This window comes from Pezoporus wallicus, unplaced genomic scaffold, assembly GCF_028554395.1.
Source record: "Pezoporus wallicus isolate ANWC-B61680 ecotype Strahan unplaced genomic scaffold, APGP_CSIRO_Pwel_v1 contig_6899, whole genome shotgun sequence".
In the NCBI taxonomy this organism is placed as follows: Eukaryota; Metazoa; Chordata; class Aves; order Psittaciformes; family Psittacidae; genus Pezoporus; species Pezoporus wallicus.
In genome coordinates, this window is record NW_026638613.1 from 1,992,682 (window position 1) to 2,014,823 (window position 22,142).

Consider the following 22,142-nt stretch of genomic DNA (forward strand, 5'->3'; position numbering starts at 1 on the left):
CAGGCACTGAACTGCTCCTGTAGCTTTTGACTTTCCATCTTTCTCTGATAGCTGTCAGAGCAGCCTACCCCAAGACAGGTGGTGCTGCAAGGCCTGAGTTACACCATCTCTGTCCTGGCTCCTATCAAAGTACCATAAGCTGAGGGTTTTTGCCTGTTGGCAGATCGTGACAAAAGCAATTTCATTAGAGTGTTTCTTATGGCAGGATTCTGAAAAGTTCATTAAACAAACAAACAAACCAACCCAGGGTACTGGTAGATCAAACTGCCTTCTGTCATTTAAAGTATACACAGAACAGTCCACTTTCACTGGTGTTTAAATTATATGAGAGAATGACTTTGCTGAATCGTTGCTTCCTAGAAATATTGGGTTGTTAATGTGGCTGTATGTATTAAGAAAAATGAGACAAGGCCTCAATGTACACTCAGTCATGCAGGCTGAAACTTATTTCTGAGCATAGGTCTACAGGGAGATGTCAAGGCAAAGCTCTTTTAAACAGTGGCCCAGATTCTTCTTCCACATAACTCATTACAAAGACTTAGTGCAATTAGAGCAGCCAAGTGGCAGTCTGAATCAGAGTAAATTTTGGTCAAGATATCCAATTAATACTGCAGAAGAATTCAAACTTTTTGTCTGGATTTAAACCCTTTTTTCCTCCTTTCCTCGTAAATGCAATTTCAGTAGATTTAATTTACACTTAAACCAGACAGCAAACAAAGTTAAGTCCATTCAAAAGACAAATTACCGATCTGTCATTTTCTCCTGTATGGAGACAGCTCCCTTTACTTGCCTTTAAACCATGATTTAAAGATTGAAAAATAGATAGTTACACTTTGTTGCAACAATGGGCTTCTTCCTTGCTTTCCCACTTAAAGAGTAAACCCAGAAAAGATGTAATTTATATCTACCTGCTGTCGTTAAAAGATAGTAGTAAATGTAGTACTGGAAAAGAAAGTGGCTCATCTGCTTATAAACTCTGTAATAATTAAGTTTGCCTGACAGCTTTCTGCAAAGCTTTAGATCAGTATTTGTTTATAGCTAAGTTATAAATATCTGCTATGAAGCTATAATATAATTGCTGCTGGCTTATTTTTTTTTAACTGCAATGAAATGGAAAGCTGGAATATATATATTCATAGAGTTGGTTGTAAAGTTCCTTCATGCACTGAAGCACATTAAAGTCTTGGCACAAGAAATGGTAGTAAGTATATAACTGGACTGAATGTTTACTAAATCATCACCAGCTTGACATGACATCCAGGATCTCAGGACAACTTGGATGCCCTGTCACAGTATTAACTAGTTCCATCAGAATATCTTGACTACTTTTATCTTGACTACTTTTATCTTGACTACTTTTATTTAGTTATATGGTTTAAATATGTGATAGCTGCAAAGATATGTGATGGATCCTATAACATATAAAGAAAGGTCTGAGTTTCAGCTCTAAAAAGACCTTTTAGTACATAACTGCACAAGACACTTGATTAAAATTCAGTGTAAACCTTGAAGGTAGTCCAAATGCAGCTTTCCTCCTACTTTGCTTTGTTCTCCTTCTCACCAAGTCTTGGTGCCCGAAGTTGAAAGTTCAGTTGTTTCCAGCTTAGCTGCTGCAAGCTCCTAGAAACTGAGCACTAACTCAGACAAGAGCTCAGCTGTGGCCAGCAGGCATACTTACAGAGAGCTGATGCCTGATAGCAAGAGATTAGGAGTAATGCACGTTCCAACAGCTCAGTTTGTTCATGTGTTTAGTCCTGTCTCCTGAAGTGCTTCCTCGCATGCACCTAGAACCTTCATTCCTTGGTTATTTCACAAAAGGGTTTAGGGCACTTTGCACATTGTAGGATCAGACCAAGTACTTGTAACAATATTTCACCTGTGCATAGTAAGAAGTCAGCCTTCTAAAAGAAGATACTCAGTAAGTATGTCTACTTATCTTCATTAAATCAGTATGACTAGCTACTTTTTGTAGAGAGCTTTGTTTTCCCCTCCTAAAATTAGACTTCATCTGCCCATTGCAAGACTGCCTTGTTTCTGATGGCCATCAAAGCATTCAAATGTAACCTTTTAAATAAAAAAAACAGCCAAACTCAAATAACAGAACCTATAGTCATTTGTATCCTGCTTTGATAGATCTGGGAACTATTAGCAGGTCAGTATTTTGGCCAATAGTCTCAGGAATAAATAGAGGTTTTGTCTCCCTAGTTTAACACCTCTTAAAGGATGTGTGTCCAGCATTTCTTAAAGCCCAAACCTGTTTAAGGATATTTCATGATGCATAAAAGTTACAGATAAGTTGAGTTTCTTAACCTTCATCTAAGTAATTCTAAAACTGCATCCCCAGCCAAAGCATAAAGGCCATTGTGGGTTTAAATCTCCACAAACGAAAAAGAAATGCTTTTTCTTTACAATATTATTTTGTAGTGTTTGGTCCTCAATTTTTTTTTAATCTCATACCAAACTTTATTAAAAACCTTTTCAAATAAAAATATTAGAAGTAGATTAACCTCCGTTAAACTTTTTAAGCTGCTATGATCTGCCACAATGATGTTGTTAAAAAAAACATAGCTATTTCAATGTTCTCTTATTTATGATGTTCAGAACCTGAAAGTACAACATACTTGGTGTGAATGCATTCATATCTCATGCATGACCATTTTTTTTGCTATTTTTCCCTGTGCAGGTGAAAGATCTTGTAAGATCTAATTAGAAAGTGTGATTGAGATGTGCTATCAAAGTGAAGAACAAATAAATAAAGTGAAATATATCTGTGATTTTTTTTTTTTTTCCACAGGACCATGAGAAAATGATTTGATTTTCTGATGTGCAGCATTTCCAATTTGAGTTTTCACTTAGCAGAGGTCAGTGAAACAAAACAGGAGACTTTAGAGTTCCTGAAGAAATGTTGGAACCAAAGTCAAGGTGGTTATTTTCAAGGCAGGAAACCTTGCCTGTGTGTCTGTGGGCTGTGAGGGTGACCTCCTCTTACTTCATTTCTGCCATGTAATGGTGACCACACCTGCTGGTGTTGAATAGTGGACAATACCTGCACTAGTGCTGCTGTTCTCTTTCAAGATGGAGAGTGGAGCTCATGTTCTCCATTCTGATCTATAAAAATATTTTTATATGTTTATAAATCATGTCCATTTTTGAAATCTGTTTTAGCCAGTGAAAGTCCTAGTTCCGTTTTCATTCCTATGTGCCCTCCTTTCACATTCTTTCTGAACTGTTACCCACTTTCTTCCCTTTCTGTCTCATTTGTTAATGGTCATAGCAGCACAACTTTTGAAATACCTAAATGTGAGGCTTTGCCATTTTGTCCTGCAGGGTCCAGTGACTTTCACAGAATACAAAGCTTTTCTCCTGCTGAAAAAGTACTAGGCAAAAAAATCTTCAAAGGACTTACAAGCCTATTTTTGTCAGCAGGAGTCATACTCCTGCCTGTATTAAATGCATTAAAAACAGGCTGGGCCTCATAGAACAATTTTTCCAGTCATGCTTTCTTAGATTTAATAATAAGTGCCTGTGGAGGGCTTGGGAGGACCAGGACAGTGCCTCCCATGGCCAGGTACAGCTGCACATCTCATCCCATGCCACGTGGCGCTGCAGGAGGATGCCCAGTGAGCACCCACTGGAGGCCCCACTGCTGCCTGTGCTGCCCTTCCACCGGCACTGAGCTGCCACCCGAGGACTGACAAAGGGTTTGGCACAAAATTGTCAACAGCATCTTCAAATGGCATTTGATGAAGATGTGAGGCATCTTAATTCAAGCATTAATGTACTATAGATACCACACGCTTCTTTTTCAGATACATGGTGCCGCTGAGTATTTATGCAAATAGGGCTGGCTGATGGCAAAACTCAGAAGAGCCAAGCTTAGAAACCGAGCCTGGTGCCAAGCACATCTCTGATTGCACTGAATGCCTCCATGGTGCTGGAGCTGTATTTCCCTGTTCCCACTGCAGCAGCCTACTACACACCTCCTACCCTCAATTGCACGACTTAAGCAGCAGTTTTATTTTGTTCATCTCCATGGGAAGCACAAATGTTCATGCTTTCATTTTTTTCTGGCACTAATCCAGTGGCATTTATTTCTTCTATAAGTGTTGTTTAAATTGTTAGTAGCACATCGCTAATATAAGACTTAAGTTTTACCCCTAATATAAATTTAATAATTTTTCACAATGATTTTCTATAGCATTTTAAAGTGTTTATCAACTCTTCAAGAGGAAGACAGGCAAAAGAAAACAAAAAAAAAGAAACCCTGCAATAGCTCCTTTTAAACTGTTTTTTACAGAAACTCTAATGTAAATAACTCCTTGTGACTTTATATAAGCAAGAAAATACTAAATATTTCTATCACAACCACTTGTTCTTTTCTGAGGCACAACCTCTACAAAACCACAGCACTTCCCATCATAAGACATTCTAAGGATATAGGAGAGGCAGAGTTCATTAGAGAACATATATTATGAGGTTTAAAACAACATTTCAAAATTTAAGTTTAAATTTAAAACAAGAATAATTGGGGTTACAGAAAACTACCTCTCCCACAAACACTGCCAATATTAGGACAGGTGTGGTACACGCAGTGCCATCAAGATGTGGGATTCAGAGTAGGGCAAAGGAATAAACAAAGAGAATTTTTACTGTTAACCTAGTAATTTCATTACAATTGGAGAGGTTTTTAATTATGATAATTCACACTATAGACAGCAGAGGGAGCATGTTTCTAGAAACACACTGTAAAACCGAAAGCATTATTGTGGGAACTGCACCAAAACAGATGTGGCAACCCAGCCCCTGACTTGTGAGTTCATGGATAGACAAAGCGTAAAACTCATGCTAATTGGAAATTACCAAGACTTCTTGCAAAATACACAGATAACCTCATAACCTTTCCTCAGCATGAATCATTTTCAGTGCTTGCCATGCCATGAAGACTTTTTTCCGGTATTGCCTGCTATTAGTTGACATTTTGCAAACCAGTTGGGGCATGTGTGGTTATTCAGGTCTCGCTGACGGTGTCTGTGCATGTTTCTAGTTTGCAAATCTAAAAGGGTGAGGAAGTGCACCAAGGGCAGGTCTGCCTTGCTGCACTGAGGGCATTGCTATGTAGTCATGGGCAGTTTTATTTTCAGGACTATCATCTCCACTGCCTTCATACAGCTCTGGCTTTATCAGTGATGGATTGCATGGAGGCATAGCAGCATCTCCAAAAATCTATGGAGAGCTGTGAGTGCCCCTGGAAATGGTTCCATTTTAACCCCTAGGGGTAATACCTGGAGAAGTGGGTCTATTACTTTGTGCCATGGCATTTCTCTCTTTTAATGGTGCATAAAGCAACTCATTTGTAAGTAAAACGCAGTTTTTACAGGCTTCTGATGCTACAAGGAGGAAAGGGCCTTTCTTAAAGAGCCCCGCTGTCAAAGCAGCCCTGACACTGCTCTGGGGTCCATGGGAGCCAGTGTTACTTGCCACAGTCAGAAGTTGATGTTTGCATTATTTTAGTGATCAGATGAATTAACCTTTGATGTTTTCACCATCTGGCAGATGCACACACTCCACGCTGTTAGCTGCCATTGCATTTGCTGCTCCAGCACATTCATTCCTGGTGCAAATGTGCTGTGGGTTATGAAATACTGCAAAGTAGAAACAGCTCAGCAAAGCAGCAGGATACATTTAGTATGACTGTATCTACTTAGGAGGGGTTTTTTCCTCCACCCAAAAATCCCCTGCAGAAAAGCATGCAAAGGCAGGAGTCAAAACTGCCTCACCTCTCCACTGTAGCCTGAGAGGCTGTGTGCTGAGCAGTGGGACTCCAAAACTTTTGCGTTTCCTTTTGCATTCCTATTTTTCATCACCATTTCCTCTGCAAAAGTGGAACAGAGCTTACCAGATTTTCAAAATATCATACCATTCTTCATTTGGGGGTGGTTAGTAGGTCGAGAGAGGTCCTCCTTCCCCTCTACTCTGCCTTGGTGAGACCGCATCTGGAATATTGTGTCCAGTTCTGGGCCCCTCAGTTCAAGAAGGACAGGGACCTGCTGGAGAGAGTCCAGCGCAGGGCAGCTAAGATGATTAAGGGAGTGGAGCATCTCCCTTATGAGGAAAGACTGAGGGAGCTGGGTCTCTATGGTTTAGAGAAGAGGAGACTGAGAGGTGACCTTATTAGTGTATATAAATATATAAAGGGGGAGTGTCACGAGGATGGAGCCAGGCTCTACTCAGTGGCAAACAATGATAGGACAAGGGGTAATGGCTACAAACAGGAACACAAGAGGTTCCACTTAAACTTGAGAAGAAACTTCTTCTCAGTGAGGGCGATGGAACACTGGAACAGGCTGCCCAGGGAGGTTGTGGAGTCTTCTTCCCTGGAGACATTCAAAACTCACCTGGACACATTCCTGTATAACACTATCTAGGTGTTCCTGTTCCAGCAGGGGGATTGGACTAGATGATCTTTTGAGGTCCCTTCCAGTCTCTAGCATACTGTGATACTGTGATACCATTACATTTCAAACACGGCTTTTGATTGTCTGTGTGGATAGCCAAGATGCTATTTGTTATTTTACAGTCACTGCAATGAATCGGAGGCACAGGTTCCAGACTTAAACTGACTTTAAACCTGGTTTTGAGCATAAAGAGCCAGCTGCTTAGTTCAGGTCTTGTATAATCCACTCAAATTTATGTGGCTAATCAGAAATCACATCATGGGTTTGCATTTAATGTCATAATGGCATACAGACAGGGCATCTTGTATACAAGGACTGTCTTTGGACACAGATATAGACTTCATTGGGTGTTGTCCAACTCCACAAGAGAATTATGAAAATCAAACACAATGGCCTATGAAATTGCATGTCTCACCAGGAATGATACGGAGAAGCTGGTGAAACAAAAGCTTTTAGCCTGAGCCAATGTATATATTTAAGCACACTCTAAGGAGCTACTTATTATAAATCACATTTGTCTGTCCTTATATATACACACATATATATGTATATATATGTTGCATAGTAGAAACCTAGAACCACTTCATTGAGGATTATAGACTGACTCAGAGTTTAAAATGGTCCTCTGAGTCAGACTAAAATGATGCTATTGGCATAAAGTTGGGCTCAGGCCTTCTATTTTAATGAGCATCATCATCTTGATTTCTTGGGCTGGTGATCTTCTCACCTGAATTTCCAACGGAGTGACTAATTTTAAGCAAGATATAAAAACATCTGCTAACCTGTCACCTTGAGGCATATGCTTACTTCCACCAGCCACCCATCCCATCTCTTTGGGCCTTTACTTCAAAATGTAAATCCCAATTTTCACTTAATTTTCAGTGTCACTTTGAAATGCAACTTTATCCTGACTAGAGTTTGTTCTTACCGTGGCACCTCTCCTGTGCCTGCCTGGAACAGTATCTTCTGAGCTGTGAAAACTGGTTTACTGTTTGCATATTAACCCAGCAGAGCTGACACAGCTGGGTGCTCTTCCTTAGAAAACTTCCTCAACAGACTTGTTTTACTAACCTGCAGTCTGTTAAGGGTAGCAAGGTTAAATCAGCACCTCTTTGGTGACAGGGGTCACCAAATTTTACTCGCAGGTGGATGGCAACTCAGCTTGACTCTATTTCAGTTTCCAGAGCTGGAGTTGTGAGCAAAACAAAATGATCTTTCAACTTTCAAATCAATGAGGGCAGAGCAGTCATTAAAAGCTAGTATGTGCCAGGATCCATAATGAAATTTTGCAATCACTCATTTTCCAGAAGAAAAACAAGTTAGAGCAAAAGGTGCTTTTCCTGTTAATGCCTCATCCTTTCCCTAAGTAAAGTCTCAGGAGCCAGTGGATCTTGTCTGAGTGATAAAGGGGGCATTTGACGGGGGAGGAGAGGAGTGTTTAAAAAGCAACAACATCAGCAAGGGTTAGAGATCAGCTGGGGTAGCCATTCATGCCCCGCTAGTCATGGCAGCAGGAGCCCTCCCATGGGCAGACCCCTGCTTCAGGAGCAGGGGTGGCTGTTGACTCCCAGGCAGAGCTGTGGGGAATTCCATTTCTTGTGTGAGTCCTCCGTTCTCCTGAGCAGCACCTGGGTGCCTGCCAGCTCTTTATAAATGGTGAGGCAAAACAATGAGGGCGTTTACTTATTTAGACTTGCAGGAAGAGATTGTGAATTTAATCAAAACAGCTGCCAAAAGCTGGGATTCATGACCAGCCTGGCGCTCAAGCACATTCATTTCACTTGAACTGTGTGATTTCTATGGCATGCCTGTGCAATCACAACCCAACCATTCACCAGTGTCTACAGTGTTTGTTCAGGTAAGGGGTTTAGTACGTAAACACACCATCATGAGCTGGCACTTGCAGTACTGAAGCAGGTTTGCTATTTTCTTCCTTGACAGTGTTCATAGAATCGTTAGGGTTGGAAAGGACCTTAAGATCATCTAGTTCCAACCCCCCTGCCGTGGGCAGGGACACCTCACACTAAATCATATCACCCAAGGCCTCGTCCAACCTGGCCTTGAACACTGCCAGGGATGGAGCATTCACAACCTCCCTGGGCAACCCATTCCAGTGCCTCACCACCCTAACAGGAAAGAATTTCCTTCTTATATCCAATCTAAACTTCCCCTGTTTAAGTTTTAACCAGTTACCCCTTGTCCTATCACTACAGTCTTTAATACAACACTCAAGTTGCTGCAGGCTTGGGAGCATGGAGTGTCCTCTGAAAATACTATGCTTCTCATAGTAGCTGAGGTGACTTAGCTATTTAATAAGGAAGAAATTAGATGACTCAAATACTGTCATTTTAGGACCTTAACTACAGTCTGCTGCAGCCAACAGAGAAACTGATGCTGTCCTAAGGAGCTCTGGGCCCATGTCTGATGGAGAGGGAACCCCGAGACCGCAGTAGTGGGTTGCTGCAGCCTCAGCTATAAAGGTGTATGAGCACCCAGCATCTCTTGAGCTTTGTCACAATGAGGTTTGAACAGGGATAAAACTAACGCAGATTATAAAACTTTTGCCCATGTATTTATAGTTGCTTCATCTAGTGCATTGATGAAGGAGCCTCTGACTGCAAGGACAGCAGTAACTGGAACAAACAAACAGCGCATAAATGGGGTATTACTATACTCTTTTGAGCAGGCAAACTGCAACAAAGGTAGGTAAGGTCAAAACTGTCAGACTTGGTGCTTTCTGCTAGTTCAATAAATTAATCAGCCAAGGAAAGAAGAATGTGGGACTGCCATCCTTTACATGCTCCGCCCCTCCACTCAGCTTGCTTCCTGTTCCCTGAAACGTTTGAAAACAAATAAGCCAGTAAAGAGTGCTACAAATATTAAATGAGCCTGCTGCTCATAACTACTAAGGACGAAGGTTGGGTGAAACGCCCTGCCTGTTTTCCGACTCAGCCTGAGCTGCCGTGCAGTCCTGGAGTCACCATAAATGAGAGGTCAGCATCACTTTCACAAAGCCATAAAGAAAACATCTTGAGAAACATTAGGAACCAGTGCAAATCAGGATAGGTTTGCCCTTCAGAAAAACCTTGCTAGATATATCCAGATTTGTTTTTACAAATCCCTTACAATTACGGAAAAGAGAACTTTTACATGCTTTGAACTATCCTATGTATCTGATGTTTTGGTTTCCCTGAGTGTATTTATGTTTTCTCTCTGATTTATCTTGAGCAATAATTGTTAAGTAAAATGAGTCCAGCTGGGCAAAGTTGCCTAGTTTTATACATTCTTTTACAACCCTTATCAGGACTAACAAGAAGGGGTAAAATGTTGCAATCAAACAACCCACAGAGATACCGCCAGTCCTGACGCTGCCATCCTTTTTTGCCTGTAATTTCAGTTTTTTATCACTGTTGGGATTTATTGTGCCAGGTATTTAACAGGTTTCTCATGCAGCACAGCATGAAGGGCTGGAAATGCAGGCCCTGGCTAATTAAAAAGTCACCTTTTTTCCAGCCTGATCTGTTTTAACTCTGCAGAGGTGCCAGCGTATGTGTCTTTCATCACCTAACTGCAGAGGCAGATATACCACCACAGAGCCTAACCTCTGGATTCATCTTTCGTTCTTACCTTTTTATTTCTTCTGCCTGTACCTCTTTGTGCTTTAGACATTGGCTTTCTGTGCGAAGCTTTCTTGGCAGCCACAGGTGGAGAGAAGGTTTAAACTGAGTGCAACAGGGGTTTCTGTGAGGTCTTTGCAATAAAGAGGCAGCAAGTCTCTCTTTCAATGGTGTGTTTCTATTACAGGTTGAGATGTATTTTTCAATTATTTTTTTGCAAGCAATTAATACAACTCTAAGCATATTCTCACCATAAAAAGGCCCTAAAATTCTGTGGTTTTAGAGGCACTAGCATTATGCATTCTCAGGCTCACTGGAAAGGCAAGTAATCTGAGTTTGCATGGTTAATATCATTTTAGGCTTTTTCATGTTTGTTTAGGATTTGGGTTGGGGGGGGGTGTGTGTTATATTTTTACAGAGAAATAACCACAGGAATCCAAGTGCTGTGTCCAACAGCAGTGCAGTTCCTGGCTTTCCAATTTACCGTAACTACATTCCCAGTGAGAATTTTGCTTTTATTTGACCATTTATTTTAATCTGAGAATGAAGAGTGAGGGACATTTGCACTTCCCTTGCCTAAGTGCACTCCTCAGAGGATACCACTGACGTGGCTCACAAGCCTGTAGACCCTGTTGAGGTTTGTAGGTAGGAAGGATCTGCCCAGATCAGCACCTGAACTTCCTCTCTGTACATCTCATCACAGTTGGAGACAATTTTGTTTATACGCAATAATTTCCATAGTGCACCAAGCCAAATTTGTCTGTCTAAAACATTATCTAATAACATTGTCTAGGTATCTGCAACTGTTATTCAAGCTACAAAATGTTTTCTTAATTCAAGTTCAGACCATACTCATCAAGAAAAGTCAGGCGAGGTTTTCCAGTACGGTGACATCTTCCTTTCCTCTTCTTATGTGATCAGGCATGCAACTTGCTTATTCCAGTTAACGTAGTCTTTAGAGAAAAATAAAATCCATATATGAAATCTAATAACACAGGTAGATCTGCAGGGATTAACAATATGAAGGAGAACATTGTCAAGCATATAATGATATTTTTTTGTATGTTTGCTACATCTAATGCTTTTAATTGCATTTTTCAGTTTAATTCTAGTAGCCAAAGGCTCAATGCACAAGGCAAATAAAAAGACAGGATAATTGGCATGCCCAAGTGCTCCTTTTCAACATAAATCAGGCAGACAGCAAATATGAGTCGAGCAAAGAGATCATTGTGTTGCAGTTTAATTCACACAAGATTATGCCAAAATTAATTTTACACTGAAGGACAGAAAAACAGACCTGGGAAATGCATTGAAAATGTCAGGAGGGACTTGAGCTATAGTATCCTCCCTTCCACATTAACATTTCACACAAAAGAGAAAGCTTACAAGCAGACAGATCAGGGAGGCATAGGATCAGATAGAGCCATCTTGCTGGTGTACTTCATTCCCTGCATTTGCCTGAAGATGCATTACTAAAAGATTATTTTGCAATTACGGGTGCAATTACTAGAAGGCTTTTGAAACAGAAAGATCTTCCTACAAACCCAACAGAAGCAACAGATTTTATTATCCATGCCCAGCTGTTTTGTTTTATAAGACATCAGCCCTGTGAGTACATGCAGAGGTGAACTATCACACTATTTCGGTTGGCGCTACGCAGCAGTTCATATGTACACAAGGAGCTGCAAGGTAATGATTTTGACTCTAAGCCCTCTAGGGCTAAGATTATCTTTATGGGCTTAGACAAATACAGAAATACATTACCAGAGCTTTAGTTTTAAGTCCATCAGAGTTGCAAGGTGAAATAAGCAAAATGATAAGTAGTTTTCCTTGAGGTTCAAGACAAGGTGAGTTTTCTCCTGTTTGATGTACAAGTTCAGCCAGAGTAAGTTCAGAACTGCTAACTTCCATTAAGCATAGTAATTCATTGTTTGAGTCCTATGCACCTTTTGTTTGAAGACAGAATAAATAGGTATTCCTACTTATCAACACTGCAGAGCTTACACAATTTCTCTTTGAGAAAGCTTGATTCTCTAGAGCTTTGCATGGCAGCAGCTGAAACACAGCTGGGCAAATTCCCTGCTAGTGTTATTTGAAATATTTCTATTAACTTTGTGAGAGTTTCACCCCTTTATCCCAGCATAGTCAACCCTACTGCATGTACGTTATGTTCTGAGTTCCAAAAATTTGGCAGATCTTCACCAGGTTTTTTTAGGCATTTTTACTAACCATAAAGAAAAGATGTCTGTATTTGGCTTCTCCACAGATTATCTGGCCACCTAACCTAAAAAAAAAACCAACACTAAAGCGATCCTGTTGATCACATCTAGATTTGGAAAGCTACACTGCATTGAGTACAGTATTTCCAGGCTGTAAGCCATAAAGCAAGGCTGTTCCTGCTGCAGTTCACATGGCTTTTCCTATGAACTGGAATGAGGGCAGGACCACGTCCAATGCATGGTCCAGAGACACTCACACATATTTCAAAACCCCAAAATCATCAGCTGTAAAAACAAAACATTTGTGGAAACTCCAGTCAGGGAGCAAGCTGCCAAAAGAAAATTATTCTTTGTGTATGCAGAGTTGTTTTTGCTCCGTGGCCTGGCCCAGAACAAGGACAGGTGAGTCCTAGTTCAAGGGAAACAGTGGGATCAGGCAGCTGTTTGACAGTCCCTTTTCAGCACCAACAAGGCATTAATTTGACTTTGCTTTAATGTAACGTTCCACCCTAACATTGCAGGGCTTGTTCCAATAGATTCCTTTTGGTATTACTGAAGACCAGCTCCTGAAGGGTATAATATTTCTCCCTGGCTCAATGATAATCCCATTAGCTGGGTAATTCTCCCAGCACAAACTGTGTCCTTGCATTAGTTCTGCAATCTCTGCAGGGATCGCTTATGCAGCTGGGTCTTAGTGCATTTGCCTGCTGATGTCTCAAGTGCAGTGTAAAGCATCTTTACATGCTTTTACATTTACTTTACAAACTTCAGTTCAGGTTGGCATTACCGTGAGCACTTCTCTACAGTCAAAACAGTGGTGTTATAAGGGATGAAACCAGATGTTTCATGTTTATCCAGTATCAGCGATTTCATAACACTTAGCTTGCAAGTCATGACTAGATTATTTCAGCTGCCAACGGCACAGCCCAAGCATCAAGCTGTGTTCCCTCTACTCGGTGCACTCAGCTCTGAACTGAGTAGCAGGAACGTTAAATTACCACAACTAGGAAGAAATTACTCAGAAATATATTTGAAATATGGAATATATATTTGAATTATATATTCAAAATATAGAATATATATTCAAAACCTGGATTTCACAAATAAGCAATATATACCATAAGAATGTTCCTTAGGGCACAAAAGTTCAGTCTCTGAAGCATTAAGCTCTGTACTGATGCACAAGTGAAGCGTGATGCTGACCACCAGCTGACCTTTGTGCCGATGCTGCCTCTGTCAGGATAAAGCACAGATCCCTCGGCAACTATACAGATTTGGCAGCATTAATACTGTTAGGTTAATTAATAGTGTCTTAAGCTGAAAACAGCCTAAGGCCTTTATATTTACCTGAACTAATTCTTCCCAGACCTGACATTTCTATTGAGAAGATATGTATCTTGTCCTCAATCACTCAACATTTACACCCTGCTCACTTTCTCTTACCTTTACAAGACTTTTGCACTCTGCTGTAACTGCTGAGACTCCACCAAAGAGCACAAATCAGGTGAGAAACTTTGGAAGCCAGGTTGGACATTATGCCTTCTACCTGCATGAATCTGAGGAAAAAAAAAAAAAAAAGGAGAATACGACAGATTTTGAAAGACCTGCAAAGTCTACAGGTCAATGTAAATAACACTATGTAAAACCACGACAAACATACATCAAGCCAGGCTGTCAGAAACAGCAAAATAACCTGATGAGGATTTTGGAGAGCTACATGTTTACCAAAGAGTGAACAGCATTTGCTTGAAAAATATGTTCTTAGGAGAAGAAACTTTAACATCAGGTGTCTTATAGGCAAAACAGATAACTGGTTCAACTACAGTAGTACTCTGAGGCTGAATGTCATCCAGAGTATTTAAACGACAACAAACAAAATTTTGCCAAGTGCACCAAACTAGTATGACTGTATGCTGGTAGGAATTACACAGACCGTGTGCAGCAATTCAAATGTGTGTATATTTAGACAGTAGTGCATTCATTCATATACCTCTATATCTATGCAGGCATAGAGATTTTAAGTCTGAGCAGCAGCATGTGCCAGGATTATCTGATTAGTAGGCTTTTTTAAGTAATCTGTTTCTCCTAACATCCCTTTCCTGTGCAATAAAGCAGAGGTTTGTCAAGGCATCAATAATTCAGTCTTAAAAGTCAATTCTCACAAAGTGCTCTTCAGGCATGAATTCTTCATAATCCGCCTATGGGGGAGTTGGGAGCTGAGATTTCTTTCACCTGATGGTTCCCTTGAAGACAGGGACACACTGTGGTAGAAAAGCTGAATAATTTGGCTAAAGTTAGAGAAAAATGCCAACAAAGAGCCCAGTGCAGCTTTCAGGAGCTCTGGGCTGGGAGGTCTCTCCCCAGACCACATAACTCCATCAGTCTGATGCAGTTTACTGCACATAACATAGAAAGAGGTAAATAATCAAGCATCGATTAATAAATGTATAGTTGCTAAAGAAAACAGAAGTACTGCTTCCAGCCCTAAAAACTGCAATAAGTTCAGAGCTTAGAAAAACTCAAAAGCAAAGGAAGGGAAGATCAGATGCTTTCTCTTCAGACCTTTGGGGACCTGGCAGCCTATTGCTGCAGGGAAGATGCAGTCATTCAGACTTCAGCCAGATCTAGCCATGAAATCATAAGGTCAGAGGGGTTTCGTTTTTTTTTCTTTCCATGTACTCCATCATGAGCAGTGACAAGAGCTGTTGGATTCTGGAGGCTCACCCCACAAGACATGTTACATCTGGACTGGTTCTAAGGAGGGGAATGAACAGAACCAATAACTCACAAACTTCTTTCTAGAGGGATGCAGGCAAGCACCAGCAGCTTAAATGTCAGACTGAAGACACAGCTCCCACCTGTTGCATGCTTGCAAGTCATGCCCTCATGGTACAGCATCATTAAAGTGCTTTGCTCACGAACAAGTCTCCAGATTTAAAACCATTAGGTGGCTGCAAGGATCAGACACAGCCTGAGTCAGACAGACTGAAAACCAGGATAAAGAATGAGGAATGCAATTTACCCTTCAGACCCTTGTTCTGATTTACAAAGTGCAAATGAAGCAGAAGTTACTGCTTTTTCCTACAAATCTTGCCTTAGGACCATTTATAAAAATCTGGAGATTTCCTGCATCACATTTTAGGAATCATAATCCAGAGCTTCTGGCAGTCAGCTGGCTGGAGATAGTACCTCTCTCTGAAACAGAGACATTCAAAAGAAGGAAAGAGGTTGTTTAAACTTCTCTGATGTGCAACAGCTTACTTTCTGAGTAAGGCAATGATGCTTTTGTGAATTCAGTGCCTCTAACCTTCATAAGGATTCAGTGTTGAACAAAACTCATTCACTTTTGACACAGAATACAAACCGACTTGTTGGATGGTTGCACCAAATCCTCGCAGCTCTTTTACCACTGGCAGATTCAGGGTTATAATTCTCAAAGGAAACAGAATTGACCTGATTCCTGCAACACCAGTGTTGCTCTTGTTCTGTCTGCAATGCTGTTTGTGATGATAGGAATCAGAGACTGGCATCAGAGGCATGTTTAGCAGAGATGGAGCACTGCTAATCTACAATGGGACCTGAATCTCGGCTCACATCTACATTGGTCCTATTGAAAGGGGAGCCTGTTCCTACACAGCACACAATGGAAGCAGGAAAGTACGCACTTGCTTGAGGAGAGAAGGGGATTCCTCTGTGTGCTTAACCAGATGAAGCATAAAAATCCACATCAGGAGCTGTGGCCCTGTGAATACTGGGACTTGACTGAGTTCTTTCAAAACAATAGGGTGCCTCATCTCCAGGCAGGAAGCACTGCTTGAAAAGGGAGGGTTTACAAACAGTGCCCTCACATCTGGTTTCCTTCTTACCAAAACTTTCCTGCCTGCCAGCTTCTATCTCCTGCTGCTGTACCCCTCCTTCAGGCTCAGACCCCAGCCCTTGCCCTGCTCTGTGCATATTTACTACCTTGGTTAACTCAGGGGTGTTGAATTCTTTGCGGGAAACTTCAAAGCCCTCTACTGCATTGTCCTGCTAATGATTTGTAAGCATATTATCTGCAATCTCTGCCATCCCCATCCAGCTATTGTGCTCCCTGTGGAATGTGGCCATGTCACAATGCAAAACAAGCACAAGAAAATAAAACAGATTACTACTAAACCCACCAGTTTTCTGTTTAAAGTTTCAGGCTAGAAACATAAGCAATTATACAACATACATTCTCATACAATAGGCTCATCTGCCGTCAGGAACTTTCAGGATCTACTTTCCCATACCTGCACACATCAGTTTTCAGGAATATGTGTAATTCTTTCTCAAAGAATTTGATTCATTCTCAATGTGGACATAGGTGGCAAATCTGAGACTGCTAGAGGCATGGCTGGGGAGAGCTGCTGCGCATCTGCAGTTACATCCTTGAGTGATCCTGGAAAAAAATTCTGAGCAGAGGAAGAGGATATGACCATAAATAAACAGGCCTTATATGGAATATTTATAAGATATTTCTAACTTCCACCTTGCAATGTCTTGTAAAGACAACGAAATTACTGTTTAATAATAGGTTCCAGCTACAAAAAAGGGCTCTCTAAACAAGCATCCATTGCTTGTGGACAGTTCAGTTTAAACCAACACAAAATTAGAAACAGAAGTTCTTTCTTGTTACAGGGAAGCAGTGGTGGTAAATGTGTTGGTAAATAAAGAAGACACATTGAAGAAAGTCAAATCTAGTTACATACAGAGCCAAGTGCTCTTTGGGTGTTGTTTCCAAACACATCTAGTGTGTTCTCTCCTCTTGGGCAATCCTGATGGAGGCAATCCTGATAACCCCTTGTCTGGATTTGTGACAGCAACTCATTGTCTTCTGCTATCCTGTAATTTAAATAAAATCTGTATATCAATCAGCAATCAGCAGAACAGTAGCCCCGGCAAACATGGCAGGCTCTATACGAGTCTCATTGCTCAAATTAAGATTGCAACTTCACACCCGATTCTCCTATTTCAGCTGATAACAGTGAGTTCAAAGGTCCCATGTTTCCTGTATTAAGAGCTAAGATGCAGTTTCAAAAGATCTCCCTAGTTAGAATTCACATCTACCTCACAATACTCATAGCTAAGCTATGAAGTGCATTTCCACAGCTCCACTTTCCGCCTCTCTGTCTAAAATACGTTACAAGAAAGAAGGATCTGTGTTTCTCTAAATAAGGTAAATGTCCTTTACACAGCCAGGCACTGACAGAGAGTAATGTCAGTGTAGTTTAAAGCTGGTTGGAAGCTATGGTAGAAGGAGCTAAATGACTGACCCATTCCCCCTTCATTCGTTAAACTGGAGCTCAGGCCACAGCTTAGACGAAGGCTTCTCATGCTGCCCTGCAACACGCTGCCCCTTAAATATGTATTAACAAAACTCTCTGTGTTACCACACCATAAACCAGGCTTGGGAAATTAAGATTTATTTCAAACCTGGTTGAAAGGGGGCTGGGATCTGTAAATCCATATTGCCATTGGGATAGCCGAAAGACCATCTCAGAGAAGCTGTTGGTAATGTTTCCCAAGCTGTCTCTGACCAACCCCTCACTTGGCCCTATGTGAGGCCTCCCAGAAGAAACTATGGCATGGACCCACTGCCCTAGTGTCTCAAAATGCTGCAGAAACAGAAAGTGGGTTCAACTGAGGCTTCATTTACACCTTCTTTTGCAGAGAACTGCTGCTAAACATGAAACTGCTAGTAACAATGAAAATGAAAGCAAAAGCAAACATAAACTCTCTCAGGAGGAAATGAGTATTGTGTTTCTCATAAATAGTAGTTCTTTTCCAAAACTGCTGTTTCATAACAGGTAAGCTTTAGGCAATCCTTCCCACTAATCTGTTTGATAGATGAGTTTCGGCAGCCTGAAAATACTCTGTAAATATTTATAACAGCCATTCACTGAGTCTTCTTTTTTCTCAAAAGTATCAACTTATAAGAAACCAGAGCCTGGAGATGAGCCACATTCAACCTCTGTCCTGACAAAAAGACGCTGGAGTAGCTAAGGCTAATATGGATGAGCAGCTTGGCCCTTCCCATGGCCAGGGAAGGATTCTCCTCAACCTGGCACTAGTTTCCACCTCTCCTCGCACTGCCCTGGACTTGCGTGGCTCTTCACTGCACCAGTCCTCGCTGATAGCCCAGAAAATAACTATCTGGCATTTTGCTGGATGAATGAGCCATACTGACTCTGATGAGCACCAGAGCTTATCCAAGGTAAACAACAAGCTCATGGGGCTAGGAGCAAGAAGGCAATGAGAAAAAAGTGGATTCTTTTTTTTTTTGAGAACGGGTGAACACATCTAACACTGTACTACACATCTCATAAGCATCGGTCACCATTTGTGCTTTGCATGTGTATGTGGGTATTATAACCTCTCTGACTATCACATCCTGCCAGTACCACTCACAGCAACAACAGCTGGTTGAGAAAGAGCAGTTATTTCTGTGATGCCATATCATGGCCTTCTGTTGTTTTTCTTTCAGAAAGCTGCATCTGCAACATTAAGGCCTGCTTTTTAAAATTAAGCCCTCAAGTCACTCTTTTGCATGTGACCACTCCATTTCAGTGCTACTGCCTGCCACTGGAATACTCCCTGTGCTAGGAATGGCTCTTTGCTGAGAGGTATGCACTTATCTAGTGGTATTTCTTCTCTAGGTGATGAAGGATCTAATTGTCCCAAATATATTACTGGACTTTATCGTTATAGAAGCCAAGGAAATCAGCTCACATGCCTCTGAAAGTCACAGAATGGAACATATTATTTTAAGCCAAGGCAAGCCCCAAGTAACTGTTTTAATGGAGTCAGTCATGGAGGTAGTTTTACAATCTAACTGTGCTGAAGAATTATTTCACGGGCTGATTGCAGTCACCAATTATTTTTCAGGTGCCTCTTGGTGATAATTCTTCCTAGTTACAAAGAATTTTCTTTTGTATCTATTTTTTTCCACATAAACATTCCGTTGCAACATTTCCAATTCTTTGTTATCCCAAACACCACAAATCCTTAACCAGCTGAGCCAGCATGTATTCACAATCCAAAATTATCCATAATACTAAAGAAGCGCAACATTTTACCCAGTCAGGTAGTATTGACACGCAACATAAATTTCAAGCTGTGCTTCTCTCTCTCTATGTATGTCCATGTATCTTTAATAAGGACAAAAACATCCTCTACAGCCTTCTCCATGGCAATCTCATGTGTTGATTCTGCCAACACAAGTTTTTAACACTCATCAGTAAAAAGTTTTGAAATAGCTTTACTATTGCAAAACATTTTACAGGCAGGTCTGGATTCCATTAATATCTGGGTTTACGTTTGAAACTCTAGGACGTGCCTTTGCTGTATTTGTACTCTTTCTTCCTTCACTGTAAAATCTGATTTCTTTTTCTTTTCCTTATGATATCTAAGAAACTTTACAACCTCTAGGATCTGTGCTTTAAAAAAGGTCAATTATATCAAGATGATGTCATCATATGGACATTTGCTTTGGCAGAAGAACTGTTTTAAGTGTTTCCTCCCATCCTTTGCTGCCTTTATGCATTTTGCTGTTCTTTCAGCTGTGTCCCTCCCATGGTTTGTTGCCTCTGCTGTGAAACATCTCCCAGAACACCCAGAATCAACACAGATTTTTAAAGAAGTGGTTTCTACCTTCTTCTGTGATCTTCTTTGCATTGTGGCCCCACTGACAGCTGTCCTGGTTAGCTCCAGCACAGCATGGGAAAGATCAGCTGGGCACTGCTGCTGCCCTGGCTGCAAAGGTCTGTTGATCAAACAAGCAAGTGCTCAGAGGGTCTAGGAGCTTCACAAGGCTTGCCTGGCTCCTCTGCAGACACAGGGGCAGCAGGCATTTGCACAGCTTCCAGACCCTACCCACCACAGGACACCTGCATGCAACCTACATGCTACCTCTCATAGCCTCTCCTTCCCAGTGAATGACCTTCAATTTTGAAAGTAATTTTTTTTTCTGGTTCTATAATTGTGCCTATATAATGGTGAGGGCAGCATTTGAGGAGATTGTATTTCCACCTGTAGGAAGACCAAACAACTCTAAAAACCCACTTGGAAGCACCATCTGAAATTATGGTGATTCAGGGATTCCTGAATCCTGTGCATTCAAGTCTGAGGACACACCTGAGATAGAAGGAAAGAGCTTTCACAGAGGTGCTTTGAGTCTTATCCAAGTCTTGTCCTTCTAAGTGTTTACATCTTGCATTTTGCATTGCCTGAATAAACTTTCTAGTTAATAAATTACCTAACAACCCTGCGTGAACTGATATCATTGCTAATATTGTTGTGGTGTGCAGACAAGTAAGAGTAATGACCAAAGTTGAATACAAAAGTTGGGAATGCTTTGCTTGCTAAGATACAAAAAAGCCTCCAGGGTTTGCTTGGTGGACCACTCCTGTATTAACTCACATCTCAGTGCTAGCTAAAAATTAATGGGAAAAAACAAGTGTTGTGTGTTGCCCAGAAAGAGATACTGGATTGCATATGCAATCACTGTCATTGTCACAGCTCTAAATCACTGTTGTTTCTTTTTTAAATGCCATGTTCTCCACTGCAAAATATTTTACGTTAGTTATTTATTGTCAGGAATCTTTTCCAGCTTCCTTCCCAAGTAAATAAGGAAATCCTTCTTTGAAGAGGCTGAGGAAGTGTTTGTTATATGGCTTTTATTCTCAGACACTCAAGATCTTGTTTTGCAAACTGATGTCAGTTTGAGTTTAAACTGAAAAATTTGAGTGAGGAAAAGAGAAAACCTTAGCCCCAAGAGTAAATATACTGCAGGTCGGTGAAGTACACTGCAGTTGACTTTTAGTTAAATATTGTTATCATTATAAATGTTTTTCCAGTTAAATGTTACACAACTTTGGAGTAGGAATGGTGAAACTAAAATGCATATTGACCCAAGGGACAGCTTTGCTTTCTATTCTTCCTCAAGCCTTTCTGTTTACTGAGTTTCAGAGCCATATAAAGCCCTGAAAACATCTTGTTGGGGGTATGGGGCTGATCCCCAGTATATAATGACCTGTTTTTCAGGACAGAGGACAAATGCCTTTGGTGGTCAGTGTCACTGAATATACAAACTGTGCACTGGAGACCCAGATACATAAAACTCCATTATAATGTTTGCATGACATTTATGGAATAGCTTCTATAACATAAAAACGTGTATTTATAATCACCACCATGGCATCATTGGCATTTTCACTGAAGCCAATGTTTTCTTTCAGCTTTGCTTCAGCTAACTGATAAACCACCAATCTGCACAAGTAAATCAAGTTATACCAGTCTTACACTGAACTCACTCCTATGTGTTTCCAGCTCACCAGCCTCTGAAGTTTCCCTCTAATGTTCTGGACAGTCTTGCCTAGCTCTGATTAACCTTAACAGTCCCTGGGCTCTTGCAGCTGCCCTGAATTCACAGCTGTTAACCTGGAAAGAGCCACATTAGAGACAGTGCAGGTACTACAACACTGAAGGATTTCAAAGTTTTTCTCGAGTGCAAGTCACTACACCTTGCTCCCAGAAAGTCCTCCATGGCCCCCACTCAGGGCTAAATGGCTACGATATTCATGGCTGCATTCTCTTCTTGTTCTTGCCTGGCTTTTATATTAACCATACAGCATGAAAGCCTGAGCAGATGAGTCTTTCTAGCTACTGGCATTAAGTCTTTATACAGGCATAAAAGAAATGGTAGAAAAACCTGTGTGTCTTAAAAGAATTAATGTCTAGGCTGAAGTATGCAGCACTTCAGCAACCATCCCAGGAGCCAGATTCACATGACATGTATCAGAGCAGTCCACAGTATTTGGGGTGTTGGTTGA

The 22,142-nt window shown here is 41.0% G+C and overlaps 1 long non-coding RNA gene across 1 annotated transcript; it reads right to left on the minus strand.

Moving 5' to 3' along the window:
- Positions 1 to 3,004: 3,004 nt before the first annotated feature.
- On the minus strand, positions 3,005 to 13,848 carry LOC130600327 (uncharacterized). Its single transcript, XR_008972432.1, has 3 exons — positions 13,735 to 13,848; positions 5,529 to 5,611; positions 3,005 to 3,108 (listed from the first exon to the last, which is right to left on the minus strand). It is a non-coding gene; the product is annotated as an uncharacterized LOC130600327 (long non-coding RNA).
- Between the last annotated feature and the right edge of the window lie 8,294 nt (positions 13,849 to 22,142).